The following is a 25,659-nucleotide window of genomic DNA, read 5'->3' as shown; positions in this document are numbered from 1 at the left end:
GTGTTTCACCAATATTTTGATTGGCCTGTGATGGAGTAAAAATTAAAAAATAAAAACAAGTCTTTGGCCAAAAAAGTTTGAAAGGTGCTGATTGTTAGGATAAAGTGCCAGCTTTCTGTATGATCAACAAGGCCATGTGTATCCTGATCTCTGCCGAAACTCTTTGGCTTCACCACCTGCCACTTCCTCCCCTTTCATAGCACTGTGGTCTAGCCATAGAAAATCACATGCACTGTCCTTTTACAAATGCTGGCGCTTCTGCTTGGAATGCCTTTTATATTCTCAGTTGGCTGCTAAATTTCTTCTCATCAATCAAGTCCAGCCTTTCTAGATGAGTCAGGATCCTTAGTTGCAAGTGACATAACTTGAATCATTTAAACAGAAAGGAATTTATAGACAGAAATGGAGCTGTCTTGAGACTCTGAACTGGAAATTGTCACCTGCCATCTGCCTCTACAAGGATTGAATCAGGAGCCACTGCAGCTGGAGATCAGGAGTGAGGCACTCTGTGCACTGGGAAAACTGGCAGACCAGGTCTTCAGATAGTGAGATATTTTCAGGAGAAGATTTTATGAGCCCAATTCTTGCATCTCTTCATATCCAGAAACACACTAAAACCTTTCATGGTGATGTCTGCTCCTTGTGACTAATAATAGTAACCTTCACAAGGCAGCAGTGTTTTTCTGCAAAATGTGTGCTTAATTGCATGTACCTCCCCCTTCACCAAAATCACTTATACACTGACATTCCCCCCTACCTCTTTGAAGAGGCTTTTCAGAGCTATCTGAAATGTTGCCTCCCAGGCTATAGCCCTCATTTTTCCCCAAATAAAATTTAACTCTCAACGTTTAGGCTGTGCATATGTTTTAAGTTGACAAGACTTAGTAGGATCCACAGACTAGAATGATTTCTGCTAGCTTTCTCTCTTTCTCTCTCTCTGCACCCCTCTTTATCTCCATCCCACCATTCTCTTGGTCTTACTCTCTTTTGCTGCAAACAGGCTTGTTCTATAGAGCAGAAGACACTGTGGAATCCAGCTCTGTTGACCCAACTTAACAAGGCAAGAGGATAAAGTTACCTTGACTTCAGAATAAAATTATCTTGGAAAGGATTCATATATGTTCTTAATTGGATCATGTGCCCACTTTGACCTTTGGACCAATTACTATGGCCAGAGACAGGGAGAGTCTCTGTAATCTGACTTCCATCCTTCCACAGGAGAAATTATTCTAAAATATAATTATGAATTTCTCATTTTTTTAGGGCCACACCCACGGCATATGGAAGTTCACAGGCTAGGGGGTCCATTGGCCTACACTACAGCCAAAGCAATGCTATATCTGGGCCACATCTGCATCAACACCAAAGCTCATGGCAACTCCAGATCCTTAACTCACTGAGTGAAGCCAGGGATCGAACCTGTGTCCTTATGGATACTATTCAGGTTCGTTAACTGCTGAGCCACAGTGGGAATTCTTCTCTCCTTATCTTTAAGAACTCGTTTTCCTCTTTATCTGCAGGAAAAGAACTCAAGATGTTTTGTCCTTCATGAGCAAGCTTTGGTGTTCCCTTCCACTTTCACTACTGGAGTGAAGTGTCAGACTTCAAGGTCCCTTCAAGGACACAGAACTCAAAGTCTCTGGCTAAGACAAGAATTACCAGACCCTTATTATCACCTCACTCATCTCATTGTAATGCCCCCTCCCCTACCTTGGCAACCTGTCCTATTCCTTCCTGCCCCCTACTAGGAAAGGCATATGGCCCACTCCTCACCCCACCACCATTGGGGCCTTATACACCCCCAACCAGCCAGTAAGTGTATTGTAAGAGCCCCCTCTCCCCAACCAATCAGCAGGTGTATTGTAAGACTGCTCCTCTCCCTGTGCTATAAAAACATATGTGACCACGAGCCTTGGGTTGGCTCTCCCTGATAATCATGATGTCATCCTGCCGTACCAGCAGCATCAATTATCTCAATAAACTTATCTTTCCCTTCACCTCACTATGCTGGAAAATTCTTTTTCCAACCTGCATGCACGGACCAGGACATGAAAGATGCAACCATTTCCTAATTCTGCGCTATTCCCAATGGTCCAGGAGTGAATCCCTATGCATCTCCTTAAAAAAGCAAGTGTTGCCTCTCTTAGTAAGTCTTCTCTAGTCATTTCTAAACAACTACTCACTGGGTCCATTTTAATATTCCATGTACTTTCACTAGTTTTCCTATACCACTGTATTATAATATAACTTTCTTTCCTAAGATATTTTCTCCTAAGCTCTTTGAGTTTATCTACATTGTCTAATATACATTTAGCACATAGTAGATGCTCAAATTGAACTTTGCTGAAACAAACTGCGGCATTGATCCTTTTGTATCGTAGATGTGTGTTTATATAACTTCTTTTCATATTAAAGTTTGATCTCTTTAAATGTGGAGAGTCCATCACTGTATATTCAGAGACTAGCATGGCACTTAACATACAGTAAGTGGTAAATAAGTTTGTATTGAGGATGATAATTGAGTGAATAAGTCAAGGGAAAATAGGGATATATGGAGCATCCTTGATGATTCTATCAAGATTTTATTTGCTAAAGAGACTTAGCTAGTACTATGGTGGCTACACGAGGCATGTCTTTGACCCTTTCTTCTTTACAACTAATCTCATGAAGGGTTGCATGCAAGAAAGAGAGAGAGGATGTTTAACTTACAAAGACAAAATTCATTTCTGGAAACTGGACTGCAGCTAAGGCTCATGGCTACCTTCTACTTCTACTCAGTGCTTGTGAAATAACCCTTGGGTCAACTCACTTATCTCTTAATACCCAAGATCCTGAAGGCAGGGATCCTCTGTTCTGTACTCCTGGATAACTATAAAGAAACATCCATCAACAAAAGAGCCTTCCATATAAATTCTCATGAAGTGTAAAGAGCCAGCTAATGATCTGGTTCTACTGAGATGCTCACAGCAGGATGGGTGTTTATCTTGTATATGGGGTTGGGTAGGCAGTAAGGAAGGGAGGGGGAATGGCAGAAACTCACCATTGTGAATGTCAAAGTCAGGTCACTATAACCATTGCCATGGCAACAAGCCATTTATGTCTCTCTAGCATGAACATAATTCATCATTAGTCATCATCTCCATGATGTCAGGCTGACACAACCTGAGGAGTTATTAATATCTCAAAACTGTAGGCATGGGAGGGTGGTACCTTGGCTGTTTATTTCTAAGTGAGAACTAGGAACAATATCCTGGGTCCTTGTTTGCGGGAATTATCCACCATGTTGGGAGACTGGAAAGCAAACATACTCGGTTTATGGACTTGTTGTGCTTGTTTGAAAAGATATCCCAATCAGATTAGAAATACTCACTTTGGAAGGGGCTTTGTTACTTGGATGAGGATGAGATTTTTGCTATTACTGAGCATTCTACCCCTTTTAAAATATTTGCTACTTCTTTTCTTGCTCTCCTTTGAAACACCCTGGACAAGGTCCCTATTAAGTTTACTGTGGTCAGTGCATACCTGGTCCAGGGCTCTTTCAAAATCAATTTTTTGTGCTAGAATGAGTGTGCCCTGAAAAGTGCTAGGATGATTTTGACCTCTAGAAGAGAATCACACCAGCAGAAACATTACAGAAAACTTTGAAAAATTAGTTTTGTTATTATTAAACAATTGGGCTATAATGATGACATTTGACTATACCAATGGGACCAAACTTGCCCCATTGCCTAACACATAGCAGATACTCAAATATATTTGCTGAATAAATAAATACACAAGGTAACCACTGCAGACCTATAGGTACAGGATTATAAATACAATGGTTGGGGGGAAATCTTGTGAAATAGGAAATGAAAGTAGACATTGTATACAATCTCAAATATTTGCTTTTCCAAATACGTAAGGCAGTTCAACCTCCAATGTCCGAGTCCACCTTATTCTGCCTTGACCTTCCTTCTCCACTTTGCCCATAAGATAAACCTTTGCACAGCCTACCCTGATCTCACTTCCCCCCAACTCTGGCCTTCTTACTGTCCCCTCATACAGGCAGAATCAGGTATTCTCCCCTACATGCCACACTGCAAATTACGAATTCATGTTAGTGTTGATTTCACTAACCACAGTGGATTATAATGAACTTTCTCAAGGCCAGTTGCATCTCACCCAGCTTTGTATTTCTAGTGCCTTCATAGAGTGAGGACTCAATGCAAGTGTTTTTTTTTTGTTTTTTTGTTTTTTTTTTTAAATAGCTCCACTGTACCTGGAAATAAGATTCAAATGCAGCCAGAATTTATGCACTGGAAGGCATTAATTCATGTCTAAATTATTCAAGCCCCATAGAACAAAAGTGGAAGCCTCTGAAGACTTTCAGAGGTCTGGACCTGGCTCTGTGTAACACCAAGGCCCATGTTCTTCCCACCATGTCTAGAGGCATGTGCAGGAGCTATTTGTGTACACTGGAGCAAGGAGGGAAGGTTCCTGAAGGAAGCAATTGTATTGAACATCTGCAAGTGCCAGAGAAGAAATTGGTGCAGAGAAATGATAATAGAAGTAGAGAGAAACAGAAAAAGATTCCATTTCTTTACATTCAACCAGACACTAACATGCCAGGAGAGGATTCTTATTACATTTCACCAAGTCATTCTCCACAGCTGGCACAAAAAGGCAAAGGCACCTTCACTGTTTTGAAACTAGACTATAGACTCCATGAGTGAAATTCAATTTTTTCTTCCCACCACATACGGGCACATAGCAGGCAGTGCATAAATACTTAATGAACAAAAGTACATGAAACCAAAGCAATTATGTTGCTGGAATGAAGTTTCCAGCTCTCCTTACAAAGCTGTGGGATCTCACATTTTAGCTGGGTATTTTTACCTCTGAGCTCTCAAGGGTTGCAGTGGAGGTAAAGACAGAACTTCTCCGAAGGAATTATTCCTATTCTGCATCTTGTCCCCACCTTTTAATGTAATACAAAGGCATTTTCCAAGAGGTCCCTTAAATACTTCAAATCTCCAGGCAGTGGTACTTCGATATTCTTTAAAATATGAAAAGCTGTTCCCCTACAATCTTCCGCCTGGCTCTCCTTCCCAGGGTGACTGGCTGTACCGCACAGCATCGCGCCTGCACCTGTGTTTGATCTTGCACACGTTGAACTGAAGTTCTTGGGTCTTGGATTAAAGACAACTTCCAGCACTTACATAAAGTCTACGTGGCTCACTCTGCCAAGGACTTGGGAGACCTTTTTATTTCAAAGAAACAAATATATTTCATTTCCAGAGGTAGCATGAGGCAAGGCCAAGTTTCTTTCTTTTCCCCCTACCTGTTCTTTTTCTCTGTCTCAGGCTGAGAAATAACTAATTATCTGTAGGGGCTTCAGGGCACAGCTGGCAAAATGGCATCCTCATGTGGACCTCATCCTAGAAGGAAATCTAGGTCAGTATCTTCTTCCCAAAATGCAAATTGAAATAATGGCCTCTGCCTGCGTGTCAGGGTGAACAAGATTTATACTTGTTAGCCATAAGGCCGAGAAGCGATTGAACAAGCTTTAAAACATGGTGGCAGGAGAGGAAATGCAGTTTGCAGGCTCACAATTGCTAAGAATGCACATTTTCATCTCCGGCGTTAGAAATTGATTTTCTGAGCCTTTGCACATTGTCCCCAAATGCCTTCGATGTTAAATCTCTGAAGTGTCTACATAAAATGAGAAGACCTGGGTGCCAGGATTGAACTTTCTTTGGCCTTGAAGATGATCTGAGCTTCCTACCAGGAGCATCAGTCAGTTCTAACACTAGAGTTTTGCTCATAGTTGGCTATATGCCAAATGCAGTTGGGCAAACTCTGTTATCAGATTTAACCCCCAGTCAACATCTAAGATACAAAGGCATTTGTCTGGTGGAACTTAGTACAGCCTCTGTGGAATCTAGTTCACACAGGAATGAATAAAAACAGAGAAATTATCAGTGGTCTCTTTTCTACTTACTGACATCTGGAGATTTTTTTCTAGCCTGATAGTCAAGGTCATCCTACCCTGGTAGAATTTTCCCTGATCTTATATTTCAAATTGCCTAATTTTAAAATAAGTATTTCTCCGTATATGCCCAATACTCCACTAAGCACTGTACAAATATTTCAATACTTGTAGCTTTACAAATATTACAACTTTACAAAAATTATAGCTCTTTCATGCTCTTAATTCATTCAAAAAATTTTTTTGATAAAAGCAAAAATAAACAAATTGAAACTAATTAGACTTATAAGCTTTTATACAGTGAAGGAAATCATAAAATAGAAAGACAAACTACAGAATGGGGGAAATATCTGAAAGTGATGTGACTGACAAGGGCTTACTTACCAAAATATACAAATAGTTCCGTAACGCAACAACAAAAAAACAAAAAACACAATCAAAAAATGGAGAGAAGATCTGAATAGATATTTCTTCAAAGAAGATATACAGATGGCTAACAAGCAGATTTCTTTCCTTTTTTTTTTTTTGTCTTTTTGTCTTTTCTAGGGCCACACCCGCAGCACATGGAGGTTCCCAGACTAAGGGTCTAATCGGAGTCATAGCCGCTGGCCTATGCTGCAACCACAGCAACAAGGAATCTGAGCCATGTCTTCAACCTACACCACAGCTCATGGCAATGCCAGATCCTTAACCTACTGAGCAAGGCCAGGGATCGAACCCGAAACCTTATGGTTCCTAGTAGGATTCATTAACCACTGAGCCATGATGGGAACTCCCAGATTTCTAGTTATTAAAGAAATGCAAATCAAAACCATAATGAGGTACTGCCTCATGCCAGTCGGAGTGGCTATCGTTAAAAGTCTACAAATAACAAATGTTTAAGAGGGTGTGCAGAAAAGGGAAGTCTCCTACACTGTTGGTGCAAATTCAAGTTTGTGTAGCTGAAAGTTCCTCAAAAACTAAAAATAGAGTTGCATATGATGCAGCAATCCCACTCCTGGGCATATATTGGGGCAAAAATATGATTCCAAAAGACACGTACACCCAATGTTCATTGCAGTGCTATTCACAATAGCCAAGACATAGAAACTACCTAAATGTCAATCAACAGATGAATGAAGAAGATATGCTACATATGTACAATGGAATACTACTCAGCCTTAAAAAAGAATGAAATAATGCCATTAAAGAGTCTCATACTAACTGAAGTCAGAAAGAGAAAGACAAATACCATATGATATCACTTGTACATGGAATCTAAAATATTATGCAAATTAACTTATCTATGGAACAGAAACAGATTCACAGACATAAAGAATAGACTTGTGGCTGCCAAGGGAGAGTGGGGTGGGGAGGGATGGAGTGGGAGTTTTGGGTTAGCAGATGCAAACTATTCTGTATAGAATGGATAAAAATAAGGTCCTACTGTACAACACAGGAAACTGTATTCAACAGCCTATGATAAACCATTATGGAAAAAAATGCAAATAGAATATAAATATTCTATTTATCACTTTGAATCACTTTGCTGTATAGTAGAAATTAACACAACATTGCAAAACAACTATAGTTCAATAAAAAATAAACAAAATGTTTTTTGAGCACCTTCTATGTACCGTATAGTTCTAGGCTCTCATGCTAAAATTTCAGAGTTTAAGGGCTATGCAGAAAAACAATTTCAATAAGTAACTCATTAATTCATTCCAGAAAACCAATGATAATGAGGAAATAGACTCAAGTACAGGGAATGGAGGTATAGGAAAGGGCATTTAGTTAGGGTTTTCAGGGAAACACTCAAATTGAAGCCCCTTCTTATACCTTAATTGAATTATCAAAGATGTAAGTCATGCAAAAAGCCAAGGAGAGAATCTTCTGAATAGAGAGGCCAAGGAAGGCAAAAGCCCTTAGTTAGCTCCCAGCTTGGTGCTTGTGAGACACTTCTGGAAACAATAAGGGAAAAAAAGTGACGCAATAAGATCACCAAGCAAGGGACCAGATCACACAGGGCCTTGTTACATGGTAACAAGTTTGCATCTTATTTTAAAGAAAATGGGGAGCCTCAGGTGGATATTTGAAATATCAGGTCATTGGCTCTGAGTGCAGAACAGACAGTAATAGGCAAGACTAGAAAGGGATAGATGGGAGGCTCCTGCAGATGGTCAGAGATGACAGCAGTTTGTTCTCATGTGAGACGAGTACGTGACTTTGCGATGGATGTAGAGGCATAGGAGCAGGACACACCTGTTTGCTCACACCTACTTGCTTATTTAAGGGGAAGAAGCTGAGATGGTAGGGTGCAGCTGTAACACTGTTAACAGTGGATGTAGTGGGAATTACCCTTAGATGGAGTTCCCATTGTGGCTCAGAGAAAACGAATCTGACTAGTATCCATAAGGGCACAGGTTCGACCCCTGGTCTCACTCAGTGCGTTAAGGATCCAGCATTGACGAGAGCTGTGGTGTAGGTCACAGACGTGGCTAGGATCCCACGTTGCTGTGACTGTGGTGTCGGCTGGTGGCTATGGCTCCAAGTCAACCCCTAGCCTGGGGACGTCCATGTGCCCCAGGTGCAACCCTAGAAAGACAAAAAAAAAAAAAAAAGAAAAGAAATTACCATTAGAATAATTCAGAAAGGTGAAAAACTGAGCTGAGAGGGAAGACAGTCTCTAAGAAGGGAAGGAGGGCCATTAGAGAATTCAGGCTAAAACAGCCTACAATGCTTTTTCTTTTTGTTTTTGTTTTTTTCCAATTTCTGCCTGGAAATTTCAAAGGAAAATTTTCATTTTGGCATTCTTACAGTTAATCCACCCTTTACTCCACCTGTTTCAACACTGAGAAAGACTCAGCAACTCCACAGTTTGTTTCTCACTTATTTAGACTGTTCAAGTTACCGTTTGATGTTTGCTTCTCTCTCATCTCTGCTGATGAGTCACCAAAAATAAATCCCCCCAAAACTGCTTTTGCAAACTTCCAGAGTTGCCTTTGTTGCTCTGTGTTGACAAGAAAAGGAATGCTCTTGGTGAAATCTGATGCAGCTGGCTGTTTGTTTTCTTGGAGGACCCAAAGGTGCATATAAATAATTTAAAATAGCTTTTATGATCTATCTGTTTGTTTCTGGGTGACAAAATTAAAGGAATAAAGCTAAGATTGAAGATGAAGAAATATGAAAAATATTTGAAGGAAAATATAAAATGAGATTTGGCCTAACGAATATTTATTGAGCAGTCACAGTGTGCAAGAAAACAAAACAGGACTAAAGGCCTATATATTTACTGAGGGCTAGGTGCCTTTGTACACTTGAATCCTGCAAAGACACAGTGCAGTAGATGCAGTTCTTATGACCTTATAGATGAGGAATTGAATAGCTTTAGAGACACGGGGGAAACCGCTCATAGCTCTTGTATCTAGAATATGGCAGAGTAGGCCCAGACCTGCACCTGCCTGTTCTGAAGGTCATGTTCTCAGTGATCATGTGACTGCTTCTCAATTAAGGGGCTCATCAGGCATTCACCATCTACTATTGAGGGATGAGCACAGACTGTTAACAGCCAGAAGTGGTGTAAGGTCATCAAGAGAGGTTATGCGGAAGAGCTGTCATTTATGCTGGGAATTGGAAAGAAGGATATGATTTAAACAGAACAAGGAGGTGTCTTTTCAGGCCAAGATAATGAAAAAAAGATAAGGAATCCACACCATCACCTAATGACTTTTCTCTGAGTTGCCAAGTAACATTTTTATTGCATATTTATTAATTTTATTGATAATATCATATATAATATGTAGTATAATGCATATATATTGCAAATAAAACTAATATCCATTATATATCACATATTATATAAGGTAGAGTATTATAAGATATGCTATAAATAATTTGATGTAAATGTACAACTTTACATAGATCTCTAAAATAGATACATTCATAACAGTCATATATATATGTACAATATATAAATAGCATTATATTTCAATTTCTATACTGTATATAGTGTGTATTTTTTTTCACAGATTCGACTAATCAACTGGGTTTCAATTTGTATAACAAAAAAAGAATGAGACCAGGAGTGTGAAGATGTGAGTTTCTCTATTTTTCAAGTCCCTTAACTTTTCAGGGTCTCATGCTCCTCCTTCAGATGATGAAAGGGTTGGACAAAATATTTCCAGGATCCATGTCAGCTTTAAAATTCTAGAATTGGGGCATGAAAACATGGCCAACAGGCTCTACCAATTGGTGACTGTGTCCTCTATGGTAATGGTGTCTGCGTCCATCGCCCTGTGGTTGTATTTATTTACTTGTTTGCCTGTCAGCCCTTCTAGACTGAGAGCTCCCTGAAGTCGGGGATGGTGTCTTAGCCACCTCATCCATGCAGTATTTAGCCCATAGTCAATACCCGACAACGAACATTATTTTTCTTGTACATTCTGCTTCCAACGATTCCATAAAATTTTGTACTAGAAAACATCACTCCAACTATGCTTTGTCCCTCATTATCTCAAAGTAGTTTATTTCCAGCCTGATAAAAACAAACAGTTCCTGTCAGCTGGGGTTTAGGTTGGCATCTCTTGTCAGGATGTTGCTTAAAAAAGGCTTCATAATTACTACATATTTCTTCTTTAGAAATCTCAAAACAATGGACTAAAAAAGCTATTACCTTACAATTCAGATCAAGGTGCAAAGAGACCACCAACTTACTAAAGGTTAATAAATTATTCGCTGATGGAAACTTGAGCTTCTGAGCCCCAGAATCACAAGTTTCTATATCAACCCCAAAGAGCAAGCAAAGGAAACAGTATTCAGAGGTCTTGTGTACCCCGTAGACTTAGCATAATCAGTTTACTGGTGTCAATTTCATTACTGTTGATAAATAGGGATGCTGCCTCTTGGGAAAAGAAAAGCTTCTCTACTCCTTTTCCAGCTTTGAGCAGGGTTATTCAGCATTCAAATCTATTCTGAAAGGGGCTCAGGATTTATTTCAGCAGACTCGGAGGAAGGAGGGAGCTCTCTGCAGAAGCAGCCCTCTGGGCCTGCACTGGGGTTGCAAGTCTCCTAGGTTAGCTGTTAGATGTCTCTCAACCACTCATTCTGGCTGCCTTCCTCATCAGAACCTTGTTTGAAAATCCCTTTATCTTTCTTTGACCCTGCTAGGCTGCTACCCAAAGGAATACACTCTAATCTCCTCAGCCTGTCTGGAGAGATTTAGTTCTTAGTCAAAGGAGTTTTCAGAGAAAAAATTTTCAGTAGTCCTGGAAGGGAGACGTATTGTTATCTATAAAGAAATGGGTCACGTTTACTTGTTTTTATGAGTGACTTGGAAATGTTTCAGGAAATTCAGAAACATATATTTATGCATGTGCGTGTGTTTAGAAACAAATAGTATGTGTGTCTAGAAACAAATGTGTGTGTTATCATCACTTCAATATTTCAAGAAGAATCATAACGTTGTATCACTTTGAAGAAGGCTCCCTAAATGTTCTGGAAGAGCTTGGACCAGGGACTATTCAGCACCAAAGAAATGTCCTTTTGTTACTTTCCAGCAAGAAACTAATTCAGATTAAGAAAATTGTACCTTGTGAAAATCCCAAGGGACTTTGCTTTTGGGGGCAAAAAAAAAAAAAAGGATTTAAAAAAAAATATTAGATTAACTTCAAAATAATGTAGAACATTTTCTCGGGGGCACTTCAACAATGTGACTTATGCTTTGTTTCATTATTGTTTAAAAATACTCCGTCTACAAACTTATTTGCACTTTCCAACTCCACAAAATTCCTGTCTAAGGAAATAGTATGGGAAGAAGGAAATTGTGTCCTGCAAATAACACACACTTTGGAATCCCACCTGGTTCCAATTCTGACTTTGCCCCTTGCTGGTTGTGTGGAGTTGGGGATGTGCCTTAACCTCTCTGAAACCTCAGATTCCTCTTCTGTAGGAATGAAGACAAAATGTCTCCCTTGAAAGACTCGTGTGCGAATAAGATAATATATTCACAGTGCCTAGCAGCTGGTGGAAATTTTTAAGATGTTACTTTCCATTTGTTAGCCAAGTTGTGTCCCAATTTTCCTAGATGCCGAAGTAACTGAGATTGGATTAAGAAGTAATTATTCCATGTTATCTGTGTTTATCTCTTTGCTATGCTGACTTATCCCCATGATTTAGGCATTTCATACATCTCCCATTATGTTTCTCTAATAAATATTTTAAAACTGTGACCTGTGAGAAATTAGAAAAGGATCGTTGGCTTTCTGTTTTCCCTTAGGAAAAGAAAATGTCAAATGACAATTATTGGAAAAGCAGTCAACTGTCGCTAACTCCAGCCTATTGCTGGTTTACAGACATTCAAACTCACAGTAACATAAATCAAACGGTAGAGAAGTGTGAATTTGGGGATTAATATGATGGAATAAAACATATTGAAATTTTCCCATCTCAAAAAACTCTTTGTTTAGTCATCAATCAGATGTGCGACTTGGAACAAAACACATGAATTCACTGAGAATTTAGTTCCTCAACAACAAAATTAGCATTAATATAGGGATTAAAACCTAAAAGAGCTACACAGACCAAACACTAATGAAGCAAGGGGGGTGGTTAGGTATGATATTAATTATTGGAAATTTAATGAAATTTTTTAAGAAAAGTGGTTCCCAAACAGCGACCTCCTCTTTCAATGACCCTTTTAGTTTCCCCTTCTAAGATTCATCAGAAACAGGCTTTATAAACAGTTAATAAATGACTTTAATAGATTCCAGACCTCAGTGTATCTATTGTTACCAATGTTTTGTAGGAATCAAAAATTCTTAGAATTTCTGAGCAGAGGAGATCATCAAAGATATAGCCTATCTATACCAGAGCCTAAGAGGGAGGGTGATGAATGGAATATCTCTTAAAGGGTATTTAAGATCAAGAATCATGTTTCATTGCTTTCAAGGAGGATACTACAATTCTGTGCTATTGATGACGCCTCAGAATTCTTCCCTGGACTTGGGAAACAGCATTACCTATGCAAACAGCCACCTTGTCTTGACCCTCCCTTGCCCTCCTCCCCATGCACTGGGTGGTAAGACTATAGGCATCGTTACACGAGAAAATGTACACGTGGTTGAATATATAATTGATGGCCCTATTTCCTACACTAGAGAAAGGACAGAACCTATGTTCTTTCGCTGGTATTATCACTCCCAGTGATATTATATTTTCAGTGTTGTTTGTTTGAAGAGAGTACTTGCTTTTTGGTGATTAATTTAAAACCTGTGACTATTTGCTGTGAATTTTGTCTAGATACACATATAATTACTCATATCGAGTGACATAATGGCCTACAGGAAACAAAATACATTGCTCTCTTCTAACTCTGTACCTCTAAACAAATAGCCAACTTGGAAGCACTGTTCTAATTGAGCAGCACTGTGATATAACTGCTGAAGGCAGTCCGTTTTGCAAGACAGGCAGGAGAAGGCGCATTTGAAGGATGGTTATTGGTGGTGAGTAAGAGAGTGTTTAAGAAACTAATAAAGCCACAATACAGCAACAATCACTTTATTATTAGATGTTAAAGAGCATCGAGGAAGATTTATATCTTCTTTTACCTTCACCCTGAGACAGTTTCCAGTTCAATTGCTGGGTTGTTTTAAAGTAAAGCAGAAGTTCAAGAGGAGAATGTCTTTCAACAGGCTTATGATGATTTAGAGTAAGTTTAATCATCTTCTGCTCTCTCCAGGAAGATTACTGACGTGACTTAAGGAGGAGCAGTACACACTGATTTCGGCCTCGGAGATGGGGAGAGATGCTAAAAACTCATTAGGAACAAATGCATTTGCATGCAGCCTACTTCACCTTCAGAAAGTGATCAGAGATTCACAACATGGAATCTGAAACAGAGCATTTAGAATGTAAAACACAGTAATAAACTGAATTTTTAGATCCTCCAGGCTTTTAGCATAAACGAGCTATTCTCTGACTGCAAATTTAATATCCACCTTAAATAAATTTAAAATCTGCATGTGGATATGAGTAAATCACTTTTGAGTGAAAATCAGTGGATCCTGTATCTGGGGATTTACGTGAGAAGTTTTGTTTTCTGAGTATAGGTCATCATCTCATACTGCTTCAATTTTCACACCCTAATTTCCGGCCAAGAGAAACAATCTCCAATTCCCGTTAAGTCATTGCTATTTTCTCCAGCTTTCCAGATTAAAAACCTGGAACCGAAGACATTAAGCAGTTTGCCCCAGATTACATGGTGGATATACAGCTAGTCTATAATCCCTACTCTGGTCCACGTGAATCCTATGACTTTTTGCTTTTTCCATCATGATCCCTGACTTGTCATTCTTTCGTTAACTAGCAGGAAAGGCTGGCTTGACCTGGGGGTTGGACGAATAGAGTGTCCTGTGTTTCTCTCACATTGGGATGCGTTTGAGTGGGAGGCAGGGCACCGACATCATGAAGAGAGTGACCTCTGCAGTCAAAAGGCCCAGAGTTTTCAACTTGCTAGCGTTGTGTACTTGAGTAACTTACTTAACTTCTCTAAGTTTTATTGTCTTCCTCTGCAAAAGAAATTATTCAGATAATGAAGTGGAGAAATAATCCCACATGATAATGCTAGACACACACTGGGTGCTCCATTAGCATCGTCTCCAGCGTTGTTATTATCACCACATCTTTAATTATCGCCATCACTGTAATTCAAACTCTTGCCTAAGGTGCAGGGCAAAGGATCCTCCACTTGTGATCCATAAACCTTGGTTGTGATCCAGTTTCTTATGGGGATTTTTCGTGGAGCCAAGCTTGTTTTTGCACAGAGCTTTGTTCATTCATTTCAGGTTTTTAAGTTCAACTAGAGGGTACCTATTGGTCTTTAAAGACTAAAAAAAGAATTTGTTTTCTACTATCTTACTGATGCCTCCTACTGGCTTTTATTTAGGTTTTATTAATATCTAGTTCATTCTTCAGTCTTCATCTTTTTAAATAGGTAAACAAGAAACACTAGTATAAGAAGACAAGTGGAAACCTTAACTCGCAAGCAAGAGAGGGTTGGGGTCTTTTTATCCCAATAGCTTCACAAAGACTTGGAGCAAGTTGAAACTCTTTCAGGGACATCCTTTGACCTTGTCCTCACCCACTGCCCAATCTCTGACCCACTTTCTGGCCACTTCCTGCTGTGCTTACAACACACTGGTACCAAGACTCTAACTGCCAATTTCAGATCTTACTGAAACCTCTAATCAGGGACTCCACCACGTTATAACCCTCTCATGTTTTCATACCTCTCCTTTCTAGCTTCCATTGTTCATATTACCATTGCATCCTTGCAAATACTTTTAACTTCTTGGCAGTTTTTTCCTCTCTTCCTACATTGTGCTCACTTGGCAGAGTTTCAAGTCTAATTAAATCAAACTATCTACCTATTTTTGCCCATACTATGCAACATTTTCAGAGAAAAAACAAACTCACTGATGGCTGCTTTCATCTAAAAATCACGATTTCAAATCACATATGGCTACTCAACATTGCTGTTCAGTTTTACATCACTTCCCGAGCTTTTCTGCTTTTCAAAAATGCCTGTTTTGTAGCTTCTTTTCTCACCTCAAATCCTTGCACCTCTTCTTTCTACCATCACATTCTCAGCAACTGACCTTATTTCATATATCATTGAAAAATATAGGACCTGCCATAGAGGAATACTTTCTTTTCCCTACCCCAAATGCTATAGTGCCACTTGCATCTATTCCTACAACCTATTGTCTCTTTTCTCAACTCTGGATAAATGCCTTCACTCCCATCAAAGGCCAAACCCTCCCCTTGTATAGCGGCTCCCATTTTTCTCTAGACTTTGCAAGGATGATATATCTGAAGTTTTCCATTTTTCCTCTGCATTCTCAATTTGTTCCTGTCTCCTGAATCATTTACATCAGCATACAAACCTGTTGTAATATCGCTCATATTTGCTTTTGGATGTCCTCCTGAGAATTACACATTTGGTTGGCAGTTTCCTTTGATTCCTCCATGTGTGGATTTTCCAAATGCTACCTGGGGCTGACTCCGACTTTTGATACCAAAGCCTTTCAGAGGTTTCTGAAGCCCCTAATTCCCTGTATTAAATCCCTTTCAGCTTGAAATACCTGAAACAATTTTTGCTCTCCTCTCCAAATCCTGACTATCATATATATGTCAATTTTTATGCCTTACACCTTCACTCCATCTCACCTTCCTCCGGGAATGGTTTTTTGTTTTTGTTTGGGTTGGTTTTATTTTGTTTTTGCCCCTGATCTTGACATAACTGGCTGCAAATGACAAATACATTTGGATTTCAGTTTAAGTAGTGCCCTTCATCCAGCCCATTCACTATTGCATTATTTTAATTTGTAATATACTATTTATAACTCATTGTTCTTATTTATTTATTTGCTCACTAGAATATAAACAATTTCATTTATCTGTGTATTCCCAGTATCTTGGACAGTGTTTGGAATTGAGCGGGCATGTAATAAATATTTATGGAATAAGTGAATGAAAACTGACCATCATATAACATTTTTTTCCTAGGAATATCAGTGACTTAAATTTTAGGTTCCTCTGACAAGTTTTCAGGGGTATCTATTGAGGACAAAAGACTGTTTTAGGTACCGTAAGAGATATAAAATTGAATTGGAGCTCAGTCCCACCTTTGAGGAGCCAGTAGGGGAGATAAGAAACATGATGCATATATGGCCATTGTATAACATAGAATGTGGTATCATCATGCACGTATTAATGGTACAGGAGTTCAAAAAGGAATATGCTACTTCCATTTGGGAAGACAAGGAAGGTTTTCTGAAAGAGGCAATATTTGAATTGGGCCTTGAAGGATAATTAGGACTTATGCATGCCAAATGGGTGGGAAGAATATTCTAGAGCAAGTATTATTAATGGCTCAAAGTGGAGGTAAAGCAAATTCAGAATATAGGGCTAATGGAAAAATTAAATGTGATAGTATCCATGTAGCTCACAGTAGATTTCTTCTTCCTCTAGGTGAAGGGAATGGATCCTATTTCTCTTTATGCACTTACGTTATCCAGTAAGTCCCTTGCAGATAATTACTGTTTAAGAAAATGGGAGACAATGAATGGATTGATGGATAACGGATGACAAGCTGGAGGTTATGCTAGATAAAAAAGAAGGTAGGGAACAAATGTAAAAAATAATGCTCACTCTCTCTCCCTGCATCAAGACCCACAATTCTCAGGGCTTTTGCATTACACAGTGTTGTACAACTATCTTGGCCCAACGAGCTATGAGCAGAAGTGATGTGCATGACTTTTGGCCCAAAGCACTTAAGAGCCAGAGTCAGTGAGAGACTTTCTAGCTCTCTCTTGCCCTGTGGCAATAACTGTAGAGGACTTAAGTTGAAACAAGAGAGCCTCAGGATGGGAGCAGCCAGGATGACTGAGTCACTGTAGAGAAGAAACTTGCCCTGGAGTTACAGAGCTCCCACCAGACTTTGAATGAGCTATGACTTTATTGAGTCAGTTTGTTTCTGCAGCATAACCAGGCTTACCCTCCCTCTTGTAAAACAAAAATTTTGGCCAGAAAATCATCTTTCTGGCACACTAAATAATTGCCTTTATAACCAGGCTCAAACTAACTAGAAATAATGTTCAGGATAGGAAACAAAAAAACAAAAAACAAAAAAACACACTTGAAGAGAGAACATGTTTTGGATAAAATTTGGTAATGTCAACAGTTTTATAGAACAAATCATTGTTGCCATATGAAAATACAATTAAAAGTACATCTAATTTAAGCTATGAGATTCGTATTTTAGCATATTAGAATATTTTATCAGTGCTCATTTTCTCACAGCCTTCAGAACTTCAGGTATAGAGATTCCCAAAAGTCCTCAAATATGACCTCTTTTATCTTATGAATGAAATAACATGAGATGCACAGTAGTTGGCTGAGTTTCCCATGGTGTCTCACCAACTCAAGGGCAGAACTGAACTTAACACCCCATCTGTCATCCCTCAGCCCAGCATCTTTTAACTCTACCCTCAAGAAGCTTTTCCCATTATTACCACTGCCCAGTGATACCTGTGTGCTGTGAAAGAGTTAATGTATCTTGCAAAAGGTTTTTTTCTTTCTTTTTTTTTTTAAGTTCTGAAGCAAGCCAAGCTGAATAAAAACCATTTAATCTTCTTGGGAATGTTCATCCAGAAAATGTTAGAAGATGGAAATTATCCAGAAAGAATCTCAGTAAAATATGTAGACGGAAAAAAAAAAAAAAAAAAAAAAAGAATTCTAGCTACCCGATTGAAAATTTACATAAGTCTTTAGAGGACTGATGCCAGTGAAGTCAGCAGTTCTCCTGGGAGGATAATGGGATCATGCCTTAATTCTCTTCATCTTTTATTTCTGAAGTTCTACCACTAGGTATAGCTGAATGAGTCAGCAGGAAGTGAATCTTGTTAAAGGGCTGCTCTGTGAAATGCATGGTGTTTATTACATAGTGATTCCGTATCTGTTTGGAGCAGTTTGAAAAGTTTTCTGCAGTGCCCAACTTTTTCTCGTCCCTGGTTTTCCCTGCTTCCCAGAACAAATGGTTTTAAGACCCCTACCTAAACTTATTCTTCTCTTCCTTCCAAAAACTCAAGAGAGTTTCTTATTCAGAACAACATGAACAAGAGCCCGTCTCACATATTCTTCATACTTCATCAGATTTTCAGGAACTTCTGATTAATTTAGGTCTTCAGGATAGCAAATATCTTGTGTATGGAAATAAAACATAGCACAAAATAAAATTTAAAAAAACCCCGAAAACCATGGTTACTTACAAATGTTCTCTCCATAAAGGCATACCATGTAGAGGAAGTGAGTCATGATTGACAGAAAGCAGTGGGTTCCCAGGAGATTCTGGGATAAACATTCTGAGCGTATTTTAATTTTTGCATTTTTGTTTCAGCTTTCTGATGTAATTTATTATGAGTTTTATCAATGAAGAAATATCAATTAAGTGGAATGAAAGAGAAAAATTAACATGGCTCTCTCAGTAAGTATCTCTAGAATTTCAAAACCACTGCAATCTGCTTAATTCCTGAGATTTTAACCCAGGCCTTCGTTATCTGATTCAAACAAGGCTGTACATTCTACTTCCCATCAAACCTGTGGATATTTGCCAATTAAACAGTTGGAAGTATCTCAGAGTTTTAATTTGCATTGCTTTGATTACTAGTGATATTAAGCATATTTTAATATGGCTTGATGGCCAATGCATTTTGTCTTCTGTGATTTCCCTTTTCTTTGTTTCTTACCTCTTTCATTGATGGGTTTTTTTCTCACTGATTCATAGGATTCCTATAAAAACCATTAATCTCTAATATGTTAACTACGTGGCAAATATTTCTCCCCAGGCAGGTATTTACATATTAAGTTTACATGTGGCTTCTTTGATGATACAAAGATTTTTAAAGAGACATGTAGCCAAAAATGCTAGTCTTTTCTTTCATGGCTTCTGGGTTTTTTTCATGCTTATGAAGTCTTTCCCCATTCCAAGATATAAAAAAAAATTCTCCTAAGTTTTCTTCTGATGCTTTCCCAGGTCTCAGATGCCAGCCCCATGCATTTAGGCATATAACCATATTACAGACTATAACTCTTACTGGTGAAGAGCACAAACTCCAAAGCCAGTTGCTTTGGTTCGCATTCTTGCTTCATTTATTACCAAATCTATGACCTTGAACAGCTGGCAAAAGTGGTAATAACAGTTCATACGAGGTTGTTGTTAGTATTAATAAATTCATTCACGTGACGTATTTAGAAGAGTTTTCCATAAATAAATAGCTATGTGAAGGCACTGAGCATCATTTTTCTCTATGATTGTACCCTGAGCACAATTCATGGCATATAGATCCCACTCAGCAAATAAAAAGTTAATCAATTCACTCAAAATATGTTTTCCCCAGTTCGCTTTTTCATAAATTATTTATTATGGAATCTGTCTGGTCACAGTCCCCATAATCATTTCAGCAACTCTTAGCATAAATAGTTGTTTTGATTCTCAGTCTGTCTTAGAGGCAACATGTGAAAGAGCTTTGCAGTGAGATTTAAACCTATCTACGGTCTTTCCTCACACGCCCCATCATGGCTACAATTCTTTGGAAAGCAATGAATATTTGTTAGCCTGAAGGTGTAAATAGAACCTTGCCTCTTTTTCTCCCAAGTTTTACTGATGTATTTTCATCTCACAGCCTCTACTAGTAGTACAATGGTAATTTGCGTGGTTATTGGAAAGAACTCCCCCTTCTTTGGCACCAATAAATCAGAAACCAAACTATAGGATGTGAGAAGTTTTTTCTTTGCCCTGGAGGATTTCACAGCTTTACAAGAAGGAAGAGAATGAAATTGAAAAGGCAAAACTCCAAAGCTCTATGGGACAGAGTTACTAAAGTTATTCAGAGAGCTGACGCCAGGAACCGGGGCAGTACATCCCCCAATTTATCAAATACCTTCTTTCCAACCCATATCTAAACCGTCCAGCCTCAATGGATTGCTTTGGCTCCATCTGCCATTCATTTCCCATGAGCCTCAAGAGCTAGAACAGATGGGCTTTTCCTGCTTTCATTGTTATATAACATATAACGTATATTATGTTATATATGTTATCCTTTCTAGCCAGAGCAGCAAATTTCATGGCCTGGCCATCACAGAGGATGCTTCACAAAGCCTTTGGGCTTTGTGCTTCTTATGAACAGACAGAAACTAGAGGAATTTCGAAAATTCCTTCTTTCTAAGAGAACCTGGTTGCAAGCTATCTCTCTCCTGATAATTACTACTGTGAATATCAGAAGTTCAGCATTACCTTGTTCCTTCTCAGTTCCTTCCCGTGGTGACAATCTGATTTCCCTTTGGTGTATGAATGCCTCCGCCTACCTAGGGAGAGGCCCGTGAACCTAAAAATGCAAAGGAGAAAAGCACATTAATATTTTCTCAAAACATTATCCTGACTAAAATTGTATACTGGACTTGAGACAACTGTCAGGCACGCTGTTGGAAGAGGACCACAGGGAAGTTTGCTTGACTAGAAACCAAGAGGGACAAGCACATGGGGAAAGTGTGGGAGGAGAAACGCTTTGGTCACGACTCTGAAGCCTATGAGGCAGTGTTTGAGTTTCCTTCAATGGAGAACCAGAAGCTTTTGTTTGCATCCACGAAGAGTGGTATTCTGATTGAAATGACTCTTTGGAACAGGAACCTTGTCAAAGATGAGAAGGGGATACAGTGAGGGAAGTAGTGCACCCAGGAGTTTAGTGAAATCATTTGGGGGGAAAAAGGTTTGCAGATCATACGGGAGGAGAGATGTCACATATAGTGGTCACCAGTGCGCCATAGGAAAACAGTGACCGATAAAGTCTAACATTTATCTCAAAGCCTGTGTCTATGTGATAGGCCTGTTGTGGTTACATAGAAAACAAGCCAGGAGAGCAGAGTGGTTCTCAGGCCATCTGATACTGTCTCTACCTTTATCTGATGCTTTTTTCTTGGGGACCAATATAGGGTAGTGATCCTATGACGTAGGTGCTCCAATCATTTCCATTCTACAGATGCATGGCTGAAGCTCAGGAAGATTAAACAACATGGCCAGGATCCCATACTTAAAAAGTGGCGAAGTCAGGATGTAACCCTGAACCCACTGTCTCTGGAATCTGTACTTTTAATTACAGGCCCTTTAGGTCTTTACAGAGACTCTGTGGGATTAAAGAAGAAATGAGGGACCAGGGTGAATTGACTGTAGTGGCCAATAGGAAAAAGAATTTAAGGTCGCTTCAGGGTTACTCCTAGAACATGATCACCAATGATAGTAAAACACTGTAAAGAGTTTCACAGGAGAAATGCTTCCATCCTTCAACACCCATTTATTAAGGATAAATATGTTGACCAAGCACTGTGCAGGTTTCTAGAGAGTTGAAGGAAAGCAGCCCTTGCTTTCAAACTAGTAGGGGAGTTAGAGTCCTTATTTTAATTCTCACCATAATGAATTTACTCACATTTTATACACTGTTCAAAACACGTAGCTCATGCTAAACATCCAGGGTATTAAAGGAGCTCATAGGAAGGGGCCTACTTGGCACAGGGATCAGGAAGGCTTCTTAGAGTGGTGCACACAATGAATGGTAGTGAAGAGCATTAGTGGGCCAGGTAGATGCAGGGTGGTGAGCAGAGGGACAGACCACCAGTGGCAACAGCATGGACAAAGGCACACAGGCAAGATGGAACGAGTAGAGTCATACCAGCCTGGCTCACGGGCTTAACCTGCAGTGAATCAGGCACTATCACAGAGTTCTGAGCAGGTCGGGCTCATGATTAGTTCTGCACTTTGGCCAGACCTCTCTCAGTAGGATAACCTAAGGAGCAGGAAAACATTGGGAGGCCCTTGAATAATTCCAGTTAAGAGGTAAAGGTAGCTCAAACCCCAAAAAGTGGAAAATGAGTTTGGAGAGTGCAGGCCAGATCCTGGAATTGTTTGGATGTGAGTTTGGTAACTGGCTGGATGAGGAGGGAGATGGTGGGGGTGAAGTTGAGGATGCTAAGCTGGGTTGTCTATGTGAACAGTGGTGCTGTAAGTTAGAAAATATGGGCAGAGAAACATTCAGAGAGGTCAGTGAGTTCAGTTCGGGACATGGGAATAGTTTCTTAGGGCCACCACAATAAATTACTAAAAACTGAGGGTCTTAAAGCAAGACAAATCAATTTTCTTAGAGTTTGGGTGTACAGAAATCCAAAATCAGGTGTTGGCAGCATTAATTCCCTTGGGAGGCTCTCAGGAAGAGGTTGTTCTATGTCTCTGTCCTGGCTTCTGGTGAGTGCCAATAATTCTTGGTGTTTCTTGGCTTGTAGATATAGAACTCCTATCTGTGCTTCCATCTTCACAGGGCTTTCTCTCCTATGTCTTCATGTGTCATCTTTTCTGTTTATTGTAAGGATACCTGTCATTGAATTTAGGAGCTCCCCTAATCCAGGATAATCTCATCTCCAGATCCTTACCTTAACTGCATCTACAAAGGCCCTAGTCTTAGTTTCCGGGTGGGCATATCTTTGGGGGGACCACTATTCAACCCATTTCAGATACTTTGAGAATAGCCAGAGGGTGAATCACAAGCTGAAGATAGGATCTGAGTAAGCTGAGAATTAATGCATTTATATGCAACTGCAACCAAGATAATCATTGAGAAAGATAGAATCAGGGGAGAGGGTCAGGAATCCAATTAAAAATCTGGGCATAACAATACTTACTTGATAGAACAAAAAAAAAAAAAAAAGGGACCTGTAGGGGAAATAAGAAGGCATAGTTGTTTCAGAGAAAATCAAAGCATTGTTTCATGGTATCTCCATACCTACAAATGACTGAGCACTTACTGTGTTCCAGGAACTACCATTTAGTTTCTCAAACAGGTGTTCACAAGAGGTATTTTTATCTCCCCTTTATAGATAGAGAGATGAAGGCTTGGGAATATTAAATAACTTGAACAAGATTCAAGAGCTTGTTAGTGATGAACCCAGGATTTAAACATCTGTCTGATTCCCAAGCTTCAGCTCCTTTTCCTCACTACACTTTTTGTAGCATTTCAACAAGGGGAAAACTCAAAGACAGAAAAAATGATTCAAGATGTCATGGCAGTGACTGTGTTGCTTATTCAAATCCACTGTCATTTTTTCCCTTTCTAACAGAATCCTGTTTTTTTTTGTTGTTATTCTTTTTTGGTTTTGTTTGTTTGTTTTTAGAGGTAGCAATCTGCCAAGCTTTAGAAGAATTATCTCTTATCTTTCTTTGGAGAGAGTACTGTCCACATGACAGAATGACAACCAATCTGATAGAAGAAGAAATTGTTGGGTCTAGGAAATCTCCATAAAAATATGGCTATCTAAGCTATAAGATGTCCTTTTGATTTTTTTCCTCTTGCTCTTTTTCCCTACTTCCAGGCATGTGGACATGATGGCTGGAGCTATAGTGGCCATTTTTTGATCAAGAGGCAGTTCTTTGGAAGGGAGTCAAATTCTAAGCATGAAATAAGAGAAAGATTAAAGAGGCTTGGGCCATTGTTGCCAAATCTTCTGGACCAGCCCCAGAATGCTTCTTCCTAATTTTAGTGATATGAGGAGAAAAAAATGCCCTAATTCATTTAACCCAGGGCTTTCCTGGGCTCTATATAAAGAGCCAATGAAGTGCTGATGTGGCGCTCCCTTCCTACAGACTCCAAAATGAAAGAAAGGGATTAGCAGACAGAATTGGATAGAGATAAGTTTTGGGAAGGGAAGTAGGAAAATTAAGGGAGCTTAAACTTGATGGCTTCGACTTTTAGGATGAAGTAAGAGGCAATGGCTGCTGAGATGGAGTTTGGTGGGGCTTGGAGAAGGGAGACTTTTAATCACTTTAATGGTGTGCTAAAATGAAATACTATATTAACTGCTGATCTAATGTACCTTCCCTATTTTGTGCTATAACCTGTCTTTGAAAAAAATTGGATAGCATTTCTCCCTTTCTGAACATAAAGAACATTTGGTTTTTGTAGCTGTGCAGACTAATTCCATTTTGAAAGCTCATCGTGAACCTTTTTAATTTTTCAGTGGTAATAATAATAACCTGCAAGCTGGTCCAACATGAAGAACATTCTTCCTTTTTTATACTTCAAAAGAGCTAGTAGAACCCTACTTGACCTCAAAAAAATCTTCAAAGTGGATCTGGAGGCAACCAGACAACAAGTGAAACTTTTGGGGTAAATATTAGCACTTTCCCGAAAAAGCCTCTTCTCCATCAACTTAAAAGAAAGTGGTTGAGATAAGATGATTTCAGAGGAAAACTAAGATTTCTTTCCCCACCCCCACTCCCCACACCCCACCCCCACTTTCTGAGGTGCTTGATTAATTTTCTTAAGTCAATTTTTCAGTCTACGTGGAATAATCAATGTTCTCAGATTTTTATCACTGGCTTCTTGGCTCCAGTCCCAAAGTTCACTGCATCTTGATTGATGCTCAAATATGGGTAGCTGTGAGGTGAATTTTTATTTCTATTAGGACTGGCTTTGATTATAGGATGTCATGATGTTTTGATTTTTATAGGAGGAATCATATTCTTAAGAACACACCCCTTTAAGAGGAAATGTTTTTTATTCTCCCAAATATTTTGTTAGCGACAATGCAGCTTGAGATTTTGCCAAATTTTGACTAATTATCCACTGAAATAATATGCTAGAGAAAGAGAATATCACTACAAAATCTGCAACATCATTATCAAATGACAGGATGACAGCACCTACACATACATATATGTTAAGACTGAAAATGGTAGATAGTTAATATTGCTGGGTCTATCTTAACTTTAATTTTTCAATATTATTTATTTGTTTGTTCTTCTTAGCCCTCCATGAGCTACCAGAGAGCAGGAACAATGTCTCTTTCATGTCTGTCTCCTGTGGGTAAAGTTAAGAATAGTTCCAGTCACATAGAAAGTCTTTCATAAATGTGTGTTGGGTGAATTATAAAATAACTGAATAGATAATAGAAGTCTAACACACAATTCAGTCAACAAACATTTCTTGCATACTTCCATGTGTATTATGTCACTGGGTGTGATGCTACTTTGGAGTTAGTCACTGGGAATGAAATCAAAGACTAAGAAGCCACATGCCACTCAGAGATCACACACACATAAATACAACATT

The 25,659-nt window shown here is 39.1% G+C and overlaps 1 protein-coding gene across 9 annotated transcripts in view; it reads right to left on the bottom strand.

The window, feature by feature from the left end:
* LOC110260233 (uncharacterized) overlaps positions 1-25,659 on the bottom strand; it is a 748,649-nt gene that overhangs the window by 299,899 nt on the left and 423,091 nt on the right. For all 9 annotated transcript variants that reach the window (XR_014843470.1, XR_014843471.1, XR_014843473.1 and 6 more), the window contains one exon: positions 20,802-20,892. The gene's annotated coding sequence lies outside the window, so the exon portion shown is untranslated. The remainder of the gene's footprint in view (positions 1-20,801; positions 20,893-25,659) is intronic.

Source organism: Sus scrofa, chromosome 4, assembly GCF_054392235.1.
Source record: "Sus scrofa isolate SSC_HxYL_T2T_F1_AM1 chromosome 4, Sscrofa_HxYL_maternal_Yorkshire_Landrace_v2.0, whole genome shotgun sequence".
NCBI lineage: Eukaryota > Metazoa > Chordata > Mammalia > Artiodactyla > Suidae > Sus > Sus scrofa.
The sequence above is the reverse complement of the archived record's forward strand: the minus strand, read 5'-3'. Positions and strand labels throughout refer to the sequence as shown.